This window comes from Aythya ferina (assembly GCF_964211825.1).
Source record: "Aythya ferina genome assembly, chromosome: 1".
Taxonomy (NCBI): domain Eukaryota; kingdom Metazoa; phylum Chordata; class Aves; order Anseriformes; family Anatidae; genus Aythya; species Aythya ferina.
The window spans coordinates 180,416,858-180,430,549 of record NC_140296.1 but is presented as its reverse complement, the minus strand read 5'-3'; positions in this window follow the sequence as shown (position 1 = coordinate 180,430,549).

Here is a 13,692-nt window from a genome sequence, read left to right as displayed (position 1 = left end):
AACAAAAAATTACAGACTTGATTTATCAAGTGCTGCTGTGCTTTTATAGGGCTGCTCAGCACTACAAATAAAGATTCTACCCTTTCTGGCAGAAGAATGCTGCATTTGCCTTTGAATTTAATTTGCAATTCAAATCCTGTCTTCAAAACAGGATTATCAAACATCAAGTCTATGCAGGATTCGTAAAACAGCTTAATGCAAGTTGGCAGTCACTTATCACACATTATTAAACAGTTTTCAAAAATCACAATGTTGTCACTGTAATTAGAAGCCTCTTTATATTGTACTACATAAGTGGCTTGTTAATCTGAAATGAAAGTTATTAATAGCAGGGTCTTAATTACTATAATTATGCTAAAAGTAGTCTTATTGTGAAGTCTGAGAATGCTTTAGTTGCTTTATAGACTTTCACATTTTTGGATTATCATTATAAAATGCCAGAGATTTTGAATTAGCCTTCAGATATAATTATGATGTAAATTGTAAAGCCCATTTTCATATAGTATAGCATGTGTCTACTTTCTACTTTGAAATTAAAATATATAAAGCAACGATGAAATTTTACCATGGTTGACATCACAAATTTGATATCTTTTTTTTTTTTTTTTTTTTTTTGGTGGGAGAAATAATCCATGATTTTCTCTTTTGATGGGGAGGTGAATCTGTTGAGAAGCAGATGATCAAACTACAACGAGACTTTAGAATAACACAGATTTTAATCTCATGGTACTTCACAGGTCAGTGAAGGAAAAGTGCTACTTGTCTCAGAAGACTATTTTTTTGTAAATATTTTAAATGTTCCTACCAACAAAGAGAAGTAGGAATTGAATTTGGAAAGGCAGATGTGATTTCCAGAGTAGCTCTTGCATGGATGGGAATGGGATCCTCCCCATTCTCCTTTATATCCTCAGTCATTCACAGAGTTACCCATGATGTGTCAATTACATACAACCAGTGGAGGGGAAAAACGTTTCACAGAATTGTTTAGATTGGAAGGATGGTCATCTACTCCAATCTGCTCAGAGCAAGATCAACACTTAGACTGCATTGCTGAAGGCTTTGTTCTCTTGCGTAGTTAAAACCTGCAAGGATGGAGTTTATGCAGCCTCTCTGGGCAGTCTGCTCCAGTGCTCAGTTACAGTGAAAAATGTTACTTGTATGAAATCAGGACATCCATATTTCAATTTATGGGTGCATTCTCATATACCCACAGTGCACCTTAGTAAAGGGCCTGGTTCTTTCCTCTTGGTAGTCTCTAAAGTCTGCTGAAACTGACTCTTCTCAACAAGCTGAGCACACTCAACTTCCTCAGCCTCTCTTAACAGGGCAAGTATTCCAGCCCCCAACCAAGCTTGGTAGCTCTTTGCTGAACTCGCTCCATTTGATGAATGCCTTTTCCTGTACTGAGGGGCCTCCAAGTGGATGCAGGACTCCAGAAATGATCTTACGACTGCCAGCTTGAGAGGATTAATCACTTCACTTTATTTAGTAGCTGCAATCCTGTTTTTACAGCCAAATACTCTGTTATCCTGTAGATCCAGACATATTTTAACCCATCTAGTAGTTTATCTACCTATACCATAACATCCCAGCAAAGATACAAGAGTGCTCTGGGAGATCTTCTCAAAATCTTGCTAAGGCAGGTTAGATAACATCCACTGTCCTCCACACATCCACAGATGTTGTCATTTCATCACAGATGGCATTCAGCACTGGATTTTTTAACCATTGTATACCCTTCACATATCCATGTTGGCTATTCTCAATCACCTTCTTTTCCTTCCTGTGCCCAGAAATGGCTTCCAAAGGGAGGCCATTCCATTTCCAAATCCCAGTCTTCCCAGGGACTAAATCGTGGCTGACCAGATTGTTGTTCCTCAGATCATCAAGATTCTATGATGAATGTGAACTTGTCTTTCTCCAGCTATCAGGACTTCCCCTGATTCTTTTCTTTTGGAGATGGTGTGGAGCAGCCTCACAATGATGTGGGCAAGCAATCAGATGCATATGATCTGATATCACAGCTTTGTATGATTCAATATTTCTTTCCTCAGTTCCCTTCCACTGCTCATTGTTCCCTTTTTGAATCCTGTCCCTAAACAGAAAGACCAGAGACCTGGTGGTGAAGACTGAGGCAAAGAAGATACTGACTATCTTGCACTCCTTTCATGATCTGGACATTGTTTCTGTGTTCTTTTTGTTAGCTTTGTCCTTGCTTCTACCTTCTGTATACTGTATTTTTACACAGGAGCTTAGTTGTGTATTCCCTGTTGAGTCAAACCTAGTCCCTTGATACATCTGCTCATTCTCCTGAAAATCAAAATAGACTGTTTTTGCACTTTGGGGAGACTGCCCTTAAGGACCTGCCAGTATTCTTGAACTCCTTTTCCTTTAAGAACTGCCTTCCACAGGATCCTATCTACAAATTCCTTGAATAAGGCAAAGCTTGCTCTCCTGAAGATGGGGGCTGTATACTTGCCATTCTCCTTCCGCTCAGGATCTTGAATTCCACAGTTTCCTGGTCACAGTTTCCTGGCAGCCAAGGCTGCCATTAATTATCTGATTGCCAACAGGTTTTTCTTATCCATGAGTATGGTTGGCACACCTAACATTCATGGTGAGAAGTCCCTGACACTCTCTGGATAGGGTTGTTATCTTGGTTGTTTTCTTGCTGTGTTGCCCCTTCAGTGAATGTCATGAAAGATAAAGTCCCCCATAAAAGCTGGAGTCTGTGATCTAGAGACTTCCTCAAGTTGCTTATAAAATGTTTTTTTTTCCTCGCCCTAATCAGATGGTATGATTTACAAACTTTCAATGTAGTGCAGTCTCTCAGAAAAGTCCTCGATCAGGTCCACAGTAAGCTGAAAAACTCCCATGGCAGCAGCTCCATCCCGTACATGTGGGAATCTGCAGCCATTATCATCAACCATTTCTTCTTAGTGCTCATTGTGGTGGTTTTACTCAGCTGGGCAGCTGAGCTCCACCACAGCCACTCTCTCATTCCCCCTCATCCAAGGGAAAGGGGGAGAAAATATGATGAAAAGGGCTCAAGGGTTGAGATAAGGATGGGGAGATCCCTCAACAGTTGTCATCATGGGCAAAATAGACTCAGAGTAGGGAGATTAATGAAATTTATTACCCATTACTAACAAACTAGAGCAGCAAGAAACAAAACAAAACAAAACAAAACAAAAACACACAGGACTAAACCCACCATTGTCCATCCACCCTCTTCCATCTTCTCCCTCTGAGGAGCACAGGGGAACAGGGAATGGGGGCTGTGGTCAGTCCCTGACACACTGTCTCCCCTGCTCCTTCCCGGCCCCTCTCTGCCCCTGCTCCCTGTGGGGTCTCTCCCTCGAGATGCCCCGGACAGAGCCTGTGGGGGTTGCCCACAGGCAGCAGCTCTTCAAGCACTGCTCCCACATGGCTCCGTACCATGGGGTCCATCCCCCAGGAACAAACTGCTCCAGCACGGGTCCCCCATGGGAGGCAGCTCCCCCCAGACCCCCTGCTCCTGCATGGGCTCCTCTCCATGGGCTGCAGCTCTGGCCCGGGGCCTGCTCCTGCGGGGGCTCTCCATGGGCTGCAGTCTCCTCCAGGCCACAGCCACCTGCTCCACCGGGGGCTCCTCCACCCATGGGGGGGCTGCAGCGTGGAGATCTGCTCCATGTGGGACCCATGGGCTGCAGGGGGACAGCCTGCTCTACCAAGGGCCTCTCCACAGGCCGCAGGGGAACTGCTGCTGTGTGCCTGGAGCACCTCCTGCCCTCCTGCTGCACTGACCTGGGGGGCTGCAGGGCTGGTTCTCACTCCTCACTCTCTCACCTGCTGTTGTTTCAAGCACAGTCTTATGCCATGCTCCTTTCCTTCATTGTGTGGCTCAGGCTCTTGCCTCTGTAAGGCATCTGGGAAGACCTTGCTGTTATCCTCTTTCTCTGCCATGATGATGTGCAGTCAATTACCTCACCCCACAACCCCTTTGGTAGCCTCAAGAGCACAGCTCCCACGGATGAAGTCACCAATAACCCTTGTCCAGAGAATCCCTGCATCTTGTCCCCTGGCCACAATATATTCCCTCCAGACTGCCATTAGGGTTGAAGTCTCTTATGTGTGAGGGGTCTTTCTCCAGCCGTTATGAGAGACTGCACCCCACGGCACACCACCCTCATTGCTGCACAGTCCCACAGGACCTGGAGCAGTTTTTAAAACCCTACCCAAACAAGCTGCCCTACTAACTACCAAACTCTGCTGCATTCACATTTACCAGCTAAATCTGTCTCCACAGTGGATGAACAACAGATTGTTCCCTAATCAGTAGGAAACTAATGAGTAAGGAGGCAGATGATTTTTAATCAAGATACAGCCTAAAAAAGCCTCAATCAGCCAGATGCTATTATCTGCAGATGCCCCTAGAAGCTACAAGAAGCAGCAGTTTGAAATCAGGAAGAATAAAAAAAAAAAAAAAAAAAAACCAAAAAAACCAAAAAAAAACGACACAGAATAAAACCCAAACTGGAATAAACAAATAAAGGATTAAACCCCAGCTACCAAGGAGAAAAGAGCTACCAGCAGAAGACATGTGGTGCAACAGTAGTACCCCCTTTTACCACAGGTCATTGCTCAGTAGAATTATGTCCAACTGTCCTTAGCACTACTGCATAAAAGCAAACTGTAGGATAGCCTGCAACTTCTTGTATTCCCTCTGAAGAGAGATACTATTGTCTCTTATTATTAAGGAAGAGCTTTTCCTCATTGAATTTTAGATGTATAGGAGTTAAATGTATGAGTCAGAGCTATTCACTCCACGCTCGCATTATAGTCTATGGAAAGAAATGGATATTACTAGTGGGTGATTCATGTGGCTTACTTAGAATCTTAGGATGACGTGATTCATCATTTACAGACAGCAATTTCTTTTATCTTTAATATCTAGTTAATCACACCCTTTCTTTTCACATCAACCCTAGCTATGGTGAGCATTTGAAGCCTTGAGGCCAGTGTAGTTCAGCTCACTTTCACAGAATCACAGAATAGCTGAGCTTGGAAGACCTTCTGATCAACATTACAGCCAAACAAAGGTGGCAGGAAGACTGCACAGATGAGCATTTTAATTGGGAGTAACTATGAAATAAGGTTCCAAGAAATGTTGTTTAGTTTGTCCATCTCAGATATTGTTAGGCATGCAATTTTCTTAATAGGTTTTCATCAAAAGCAAGATTATTTGCAGCAACTCAGAAGAAAGTAACATTAAAAGCTCCTCTGAAGGTAGAAACCCAACAAAATAGTTCAAACAAATTACTCATAAGACCCCAAAATAATCTGAATATGAAGTCAGTAGGATTTTGATTTATCTGGACGTGGGCATAATACAGGTGAGTTCATCCTGCAGGTTTCTTCTTGCACTGATGACTGATTTTTTCACCTCTTGCCCAACTTGGCCTTGCTTAACCCTTTTCCCGCAGCAAGTTTTATTCAATGCTTGAGCCAGGTAGTGATGGCAATACTATTACTGTTTGTTTGTTTGGTTGGTTGGTTTTATTTATTTTTTTGTTTTTATTTTATTTTATTTTAAATTCTTATTTATTTAATTATTTATTTTTCCTTTATATAATACTAGGGGATTGAACCCGCATTTGACTTTTACAAAATAGTGGAGTAATATGAAATTTTATTACTGTTATTTCACAGAATCACAGAATCACAGAATCACAGAATTTTCTAGGTTGGAAGAGACCTCAAGATCATCGAGTCCAACCTCTGACCTAACGCTAACAGTCCCCACTAAACCATTTCCCTAAGCTCTACATCTAAACGTCTTTTGAAGACTTCCAGGGATGGTGACTCCACCACTTCCCTGGGCAGCCTGTTCCAGTGCCTCACAACCCTTTCAGTGAAGAAGTTCCTCCTAACATCTAACCTAAAACTCCCCTGGCTCAACTTAAGCCCATTCCCCCTCGTCCTGTCACCAGGCACGTGGGAGAACAGGCCAACCCCCACCTCGCTACAGCCTCCCTTGAGGTACCCATAGAGAGCGATAAGGTTGCCCCTGAGCCTCCTCTTCTCCAGGCTGAACAAGCCCAGCTCCCTCAGCCGCTCCTCGTAGGACTTGTTCTCCAGGCCCCTCACCAGCTTCGTCGCCCTTCTCTGAACCCGCTCAAGCACCTCGATGTCCTTCTTGTAGCGAGGGGCCCAAAACTGAACACAGTACTCGAGGTGCGGCCTCACCAGAGCTGAGTACAGGGGGACGATCACCTCCATAGCCCTGCTGGTCACACTGTTTCTTATGCAAGCCAGGATGCCGTTGGCCTTCTTGGCCACCTGAGCACACTGCTGGCTCATATTCAGCCGACTATCCACCATCACTCCCAGGTCCTTCTCTGCCTGGCAGCTCTCCAACCATTCCTCTCCCAGCCTGTAGCTCTGCTTGGGGTTATTGCGCCCCAGGTGCAGGACCCGGCACTTGGCCTTGTTGAACTTCATGCAGTTGACCTCAGCCCATCGGTGCAGCCTATCCAGATCCTCCTGCAGAGCTTTCCTACCCTTGAGCAGATCGACACATGCACCTAACTTGGTGTCATCTGCGAACTTACTGAGGGTGCACTCAATGCCCTCGTCCAGATCATCGATGAAGATATTAAAGAGGACTGGCCCCAGCACCGAGCCCTGGGGGACGCCACTAGTGACTGGCCTCCAACTGGACTTGGCTCCATTCACCACTACTCTTTGGGCCCGGCTATCCAGCCAGTTTCTAACCCAACGAAGCGTGCGCCAGTCCAAGCCAAGAGCAGCCAGTTTCTTGAGGAGAATGCTGTGGGAGACGGTGTCAAAAGCCTTGCTGAAGTCAAGGTAGACCACATCCACAGCCTTTCCCTCGTCCACCCAGCGCTTCACTTTGTCATAGAAGGAGATCAGGTTCGTCAGGCATGACCTGCCTTTCATAAAGCCATGCTGACTGGGCCTGATCGCCTGCTTCCCCTGCAAGTGCTGCATGATGACTCTCAGGAGGATCTGCTCCATGAGCTTTCCTGGCACTGAGGTCAAACTGACAGGCCTGTAGTTTCCCGGGTCTGCCCTCCGGCCCTTCTTGTAGATGGGCGTCACGTTTGCTAGCCGCCAGTCGATTGGGACCTCCCCCGATAGCCAGGACTGTTGATAAATGATGGACAGTGGCTTGGCCAGCTCCTCTGCCAGTTCCCTCAGTACCCTTGGGTGGATCCCATCCGGCCCCATCGACTTGTGCACATCTAAGTGCCGTAGCAGGTCACCAACCAGTTCTTCATGGATAATGAGGGCCACGTCCTGCTCCCCATCCCCTTCCACCAGCTCAGGGTACTGAGTATCCAGAGAACAACTGCTCTTGCCGCTAAAGACTGAGGCAAAGAAGGCATTGAGCACCTCCGCCTTTTCCTCATCTCTTGTAACTGTTTCCCCCCGCATCCAGTAAAGGATGGAGATTCTCCTTAGTCCTCCTTTTTGTGTTGATGTATTTATAGAAACGTTTTTTGTTATCTTTAACGGCAGTAGCCAGATTGAGCTCCAGATGAGCTTTGGCCTTCCTAATTTTGTCCCTGCACAGCCTCGCTACTTCTTTAAAGTCCTCCTTAGTGGTCTGCCCACTTTTCCAAAGCTTATAAACCCTCTTTTTCCTCCTAAGATCAAGCCACAATTCTCTGTTGAGCCAGGCCGGTCTTCTTCCCCGCCAGCTCGTCTTTGGGCACGTGGGGACAGACCGTTCCTGCGCCATTAAGACTTCCCTCTTGAAGAGCGCCCAGCCTTCCTGGACCCCTCTGCCCTTCAGAACCACCTCCCAAGGGACTCCACCAACCAGTGTCCTGAGCAGCTCAAAGTCAGCCCTCCGAAAGTCCAATACAGCGGTTTTACTGGTCCCCTTCCTGGCCTCGCCAAGAATAGTGAACTCCACCATTGCGTGGTCACTCTGCCCAAGACAGCTCCCGACGATCACGTCCTCCACCAGTCCTTCTCTGTTTGTGAAGAGAAGGTCTAGCGGGGCACCACCCCTGGTAGGCTCACTAACCAGCTGCGTCAGGAAGCTATCTTCCACGCTCTCCAGAAACCTCCTAGACTGCTTTCTCAGGGCTGTGTTGTGCTTCCAGGATATGTCAGGGAAGTTGAAGTCCCCCACGAGTACAAGAGCTGATGATTTTGCAACCTCTGTCAGCTGCCTGTAGAATTCCTCATCCGTCTCCTCATCCTGGTTCGGCGGTCTATAGCAGACCCCGACCAGGACACTAGCCTTGTTGTCCCTGCCGATCCTAACCCAAAGGGACTCAACCTTGTCATTCCCAACCTCGAGTTCTACAACCTCGAAAGACTCTCTAATATAGAGAGCCACACCACCACCCCTTCTATGCTGCCTGTCCCTTCTATAGAGCTTATAGCCAGGCATTGCAGCACTCCAGTCATGAGACTGGTCCCACCACGTCTCCGTGATGGCAACCAAGTCGTAGCCTGCCTGCCGCATGATGGCTTCCAGCTCCTCCTGTTTGTTACCCATGCTGCGTGCATTGGTGTAGATGCACTTCAGCTGGGCCATTGCCTTATCCTCCGGCCTTGCCATTGTTCCCCCTGGCACAGCCCAACAATCCTAGCCTCAGCCCCATCCCCCTTCCTACCTAGTTTAAAGCCCTCTCAATGAGCCCTGCCAGCTCCTGGCCCAGGATCCTTTTTCCCCTAAAAGATAGGGACCCGTCTGCGGCCATCAGGCCAGGTGCTGAGTAAAGTGCCCCATGATCAAAAAACCCAAGATTTCTGCGTTGGCACCAGTCCCGGAGCCACGTGTTTAACAGGTGGGCTTTCTGTGTCCTCTCTGAACCCCTCCCTGCCACTGTAGGGATGGACGAAAACACCACCTGCACTCCCGCTCCATCTACTAACCGAACCAGTCCCCTAAAGTCCCTTTTGATAGCCTTGAGGCTTCTCTCTTCGATGTTATCACTGCCTGCCTGGACTATCAAAAGGGGGTAATAGTCAGAGGGGCGTACCAGGTTAGGAAGCTGGAAGCTGAATTTGAGGCAGAAAACTGAACAAATAACATAAGGTGCATCAGTTAGTCATTTACAGTTGATCCTTGGTCTCCAAGTCTTCCCAGCTGGTCAGTCAAAGTGTTGAAAGGCAGCAATTTACAGCTCCTCTCACCCCTAGCCTTTTCCTTCCTTTTGAAAGCCACAGACCTGTTTTCAGTGAAGTACTGCCCTCTAAGCTTCCCCTCCCACTTCAGTCTGGTGTTGGCAGGAGGCTGCCCCATGCCTTCTGGCTCCCACTTGCAGCATTTTACCACCTCTGTCATAAAAGGGAGAGGTATGAGGGAAGTGCCGATAGAAGAAACGGCAGTATGAATGGCCCACGTTTTCCATTGCCCAAGATGGCAATCTTGAGAGCTGTGCTGAGCTCTGAGGGCACCGAATGGCTGTGAAAACTGCAGTCCCTCCAGCGGAGAGGTACACGTACCGAGGGTTACAAGCCAGCTGCACTGACGTTAGGGAGCGGTCTGGATTTACAGCTCTCACTCCAGTGCCGTATATCTTCAGACCTAAGCCTGAATAACCCCAGTGGGTTAATTAGGCTGCTTTCAAGGTCTGTTTATTCTAATAACCATATGACACCAGAGAATTTATTTCTGTCATTTATTCTAATATGTTGTGTAAATGCTGAAAGAAGATGTCTTCCCATGCCTTGATTTTATTCACTGTATAAATATTTTTGTATTCACCATGTAAAACATTTCAGAATTAGACCACTGTCTTTTTTATGGTTTCATTAAAACATTCCCCAAATATGCGTGTGTTAGAAAAGGAATGTCTTCCAACTGCCTGAAGAATGTTACACAGAGAAGACATTTTGCTACTTACTTTGCTTTGTTCCAAGAGTTAAAGTTAGTTTAGCTCTTGAACGAAGTCCAAAGAAGAAAGTATGGTGCTAACTAAAGGTCACAATTCTTCCAAGTAAAAGCTCTGCTGATAAATCTTCTCAGCTAAAGCACTCAATTTGCTGACAAGTTTAGCTCACAGTTGATATCATATTAATTTAATGAGCAGATGTGAGACTTGTTTTATTCTTTCTCTTTTTCCTTCTCTTGATTTAAAGTAATGTATAGTCATTAATATTGGTGCATTAATCATAACAAAGTAATATAAGATTTTATGGAATCAGGAGAGCATAAAAACAGATGGCTCACAGTAATACATGAAACAGACAAAATGAATGTTATACTTGAAGGACAGAGGAATATCCTGACACTGGGAATTTATATATCAGCATAGTGCACACTGACCTCTTTTGTCTCAGCTGACAAAATGCAACATTTAGTCATCGTGGAAGCAGAAATAGGGAAAATAGTGCTTTCTGAACTGTGTAATAACTGAACTAAGAGTGGCCTAGAAATAGGAAACACCTGTGGGAAAGTCAGGAAACAACAAATTCAACCATCTCCACTCCTTTGCAGGCAAGGAAAATGTGACATTTGTTAAATAAATGTGTAGCTGTTATTCCTGCAGGGCGTAAGGCAGTGTGATCTAGTTCCAGTGGCTGCCTTCCCATCACAGATCTTCCCAAGTCATTCATTCTCGTAGTTTGATGTTAGGCCCAGGGAAGACTCTGACAGCTCAGAAATGTGCATCTTCCTTCTTGTTATCTTTTACAACCTAAAGAGCTTTTGCTTTGCAAAATTCTGGGTTGAGATTGCCAGTGTAGCAAGCATAAAAATCATCTTTATTTGAAAACTGAAGAAACGAGCTGAATCAGCAAGAGCTGCTAAATACAGACTCCAGTAATGTGCTTAGGCTTGTGTATATTATGAACAAAATGAAAATGACTGCAATCTACATTTAACTATGAGTTTTATGCTTGTTTGTTTTTGTTATTGTGGTTTATGTACAATGGGTCCCATAGGCTAGCTTTTCTACACATTCAGCAGCTATGGTATGTCCTGAATTCATAGGATTATTTGTGCAATATAGATACAGTCAATCAAATACTTTGCAAAACTATCAGGCTAACTATATGTGTGCCAGAGATTACGAATACACGTGCAAAGTAGCCTTGTCTGGGATTTCTTCCTGGTCAGTAGGCTAGCCATAACCCTAACTGTGTTTTGCAATCCTTGCAAATGGCACATATGGTGCCATTTACTCTGCTTGGACATTTTTTGGTGCAGAAAGATTAAATATCAGGGAAAACCTGCGCATGAGGTAACTTGTTTCCAGCATCAAGCAGATTTAAAAAAGAGCACAGGGCTTGTAGATCAGACTGTTACAGACTTATCAGTACCACAGGTAATATATTGCAGTGCTAGAGTAGTAGAAGCAATGAGAATATTTCATACACATTACAGATTTTCCTTTTTTGACTGTGAACCTCTCTAGTCCTCAGGTGGAGAAATTTCTTAGCAATAAACATGACTATGAAAAGTAACTTATTTCTCATGCAGCTTGCAAATATATGCTTTCTAGTGATAGAGTATTAAAATGGTACAGGGCTCAGTAATATTAAAACTTGGAGAAGGAGATTTTATCACATTTAACTGCTGCATAAGGCATGTTGTTAGTTTTGCTTGTCCAATATCCAGAGCAGTGAAATCAGCTGATTTGAAAGAAGTTACCACTCAGTTCACAGCACGACACATTTTCTCCTTTCATTGTGAGAGTTTTTGTTTTTTTCTTCCTGAAGATCTAAATGGCATTTGTTTTTTATCAAAGCATCTGATGTTTCTGGTGAAAGCTAATACATTTTAAATTAGATAAATTCCTATGGTACTGCTACATAAAAACTTCATGTTAATTGGATGATGGGGGGAAGGTGCTGAAGCACATGAAAAGCATCAAGTTTGTACAATACAGAGGACAGTAAGTTACCAGTTCTCAACTCCTGCTTAAAAAGGAGTTTGCTGCCACCTTATGGGTTTATGAAGTATTTTTCTTAACAGAATTTTTCTAAGTAACAAGAAACATTACGTGGTATTTGGGACAGCTCTGAGGAAGGATGGACCCGAATGGGGCAAAGATTTTATGTTATACAGAATTTTCTGACCTTAAAAAGTCCTGTGCTGTTGTAAAATAAAACCAGAAACTTTAGAAGTTTTTCAAAGAGGTTTTATAATAGTAAATATCTCTCTAGGTAGTATATTCATCTCATAAGGAAAGGGAAAGTAACCCTGCTTCTATCAGCATGCATAATTGCTTCTGCAAACTGAAACAGCTTCTGAAGAATAGATTGTTTTATCCAAGAGCTTCTTAGACATGTCTCTCAAATGCAATAGAAGAAAGCTGGAAAGGAGTGCAGAACTGCTTCTCCTTTATTTCATTTCACACTTTTCCTCTGCCCAGAAATTCTGCGGAAGTTGAAATTGGGAACTTACTGAATTTAAATGCCTTTTTCATTTCTGCAAAAAAAGGATCCTGTAGTGAGACAACATTTTTGTAAGATTATTTTCACTGGAAAGTTCTCAGATTTACTTGAAAACAGCTTTATGATACTGACAAACTTTTCTGCAAATCTGAAAGAAAATAGGGAAAAGTGGGTTTCAAATGTTGAACTGCAGATGATCATTAATTTCCAATCTGTATATTTCATTTAAACGTTAATGTTCTACTTTCTCTCTTTCAATGACAATAGCACACATCTCAGAAATGTTATGTTGTTGTTAGTTTTGACAAAAGAATTCTAAAAGGAATATAAGCAATTAAGTAAAGGCAGACACTTGATTTTCCTGTGTTAATAATTCCAGCATGTACGTGTTCCCTCTAGTGGCTGAATGTGGGTTAGAGATGGATACTGATGGTGCTTGCTTGGACGAATGCGAACTGCAGCAGTGATGTGTTCTGAAATATCTTCCAGTCTCTAACGTGTTGCTGTCTGCAATTTGCTCCCTGCTGACCCCAGAACTCCAAGCTGGATCTTGCTTGCAGTGAGGAGGGAGCTCAGCATTTTTACTGTCTTCGTTGTCACGGCAGCTTGTGCCCCTCGAGAACAGCGGTGTTAGGGAGCAGTGGTGGTGCTTGTCACAGGCAAAGTTACCAAATTCTCCCCGAGTCAGGCCTGCATTAAATACACAAGGAGACTTGAAAGGGTTGTGGAACTCACTCTAGAGTTATGTTGTGGTTTAACCTGTCTGGCAGATAAACACCACACAGCCGTTCGCTCACCCTCCCCCCTCCCTCTCCAGGACGGGGGAGAGAAACGTGAAAGTGAAGCCTGTCAATTGAGATAAAGACACTTTATTAGGACAGAAAATAAAATAAAATAATAATAATAATAATAATAATAATATGTACAAAACAAGTGACGCACAATACAATTGCTCACCACCCAATGACCGATGCCCAGCCTATACCTGAGCAACCACCCCCCCCATCCCAGCTAGCCACCCCTATCAATTGTTTAGCATGATATCAGAGGGTATATTCCATATAATAGAGAATATATGGAATATACCAATATACCCTCTGATGTCATGCTAAACAATACTTTGGCCAGTTTGTGACAGCTGTCCTGGGTCTGTCCCATCCCAGCTCTTGTTGCACCCCCAGCCTGCCCACTGGCAGCACAGAGCGAGAAGCTGAAAAGTCCTTGGCTTGGTGTAAGCACTGCTCTGCAGCAATTAAAACATCAGCATGTTATCAGCACTCTTCTCATCTTGATCCAAAACATAGCACCCTACCAGCTACTAGGAGG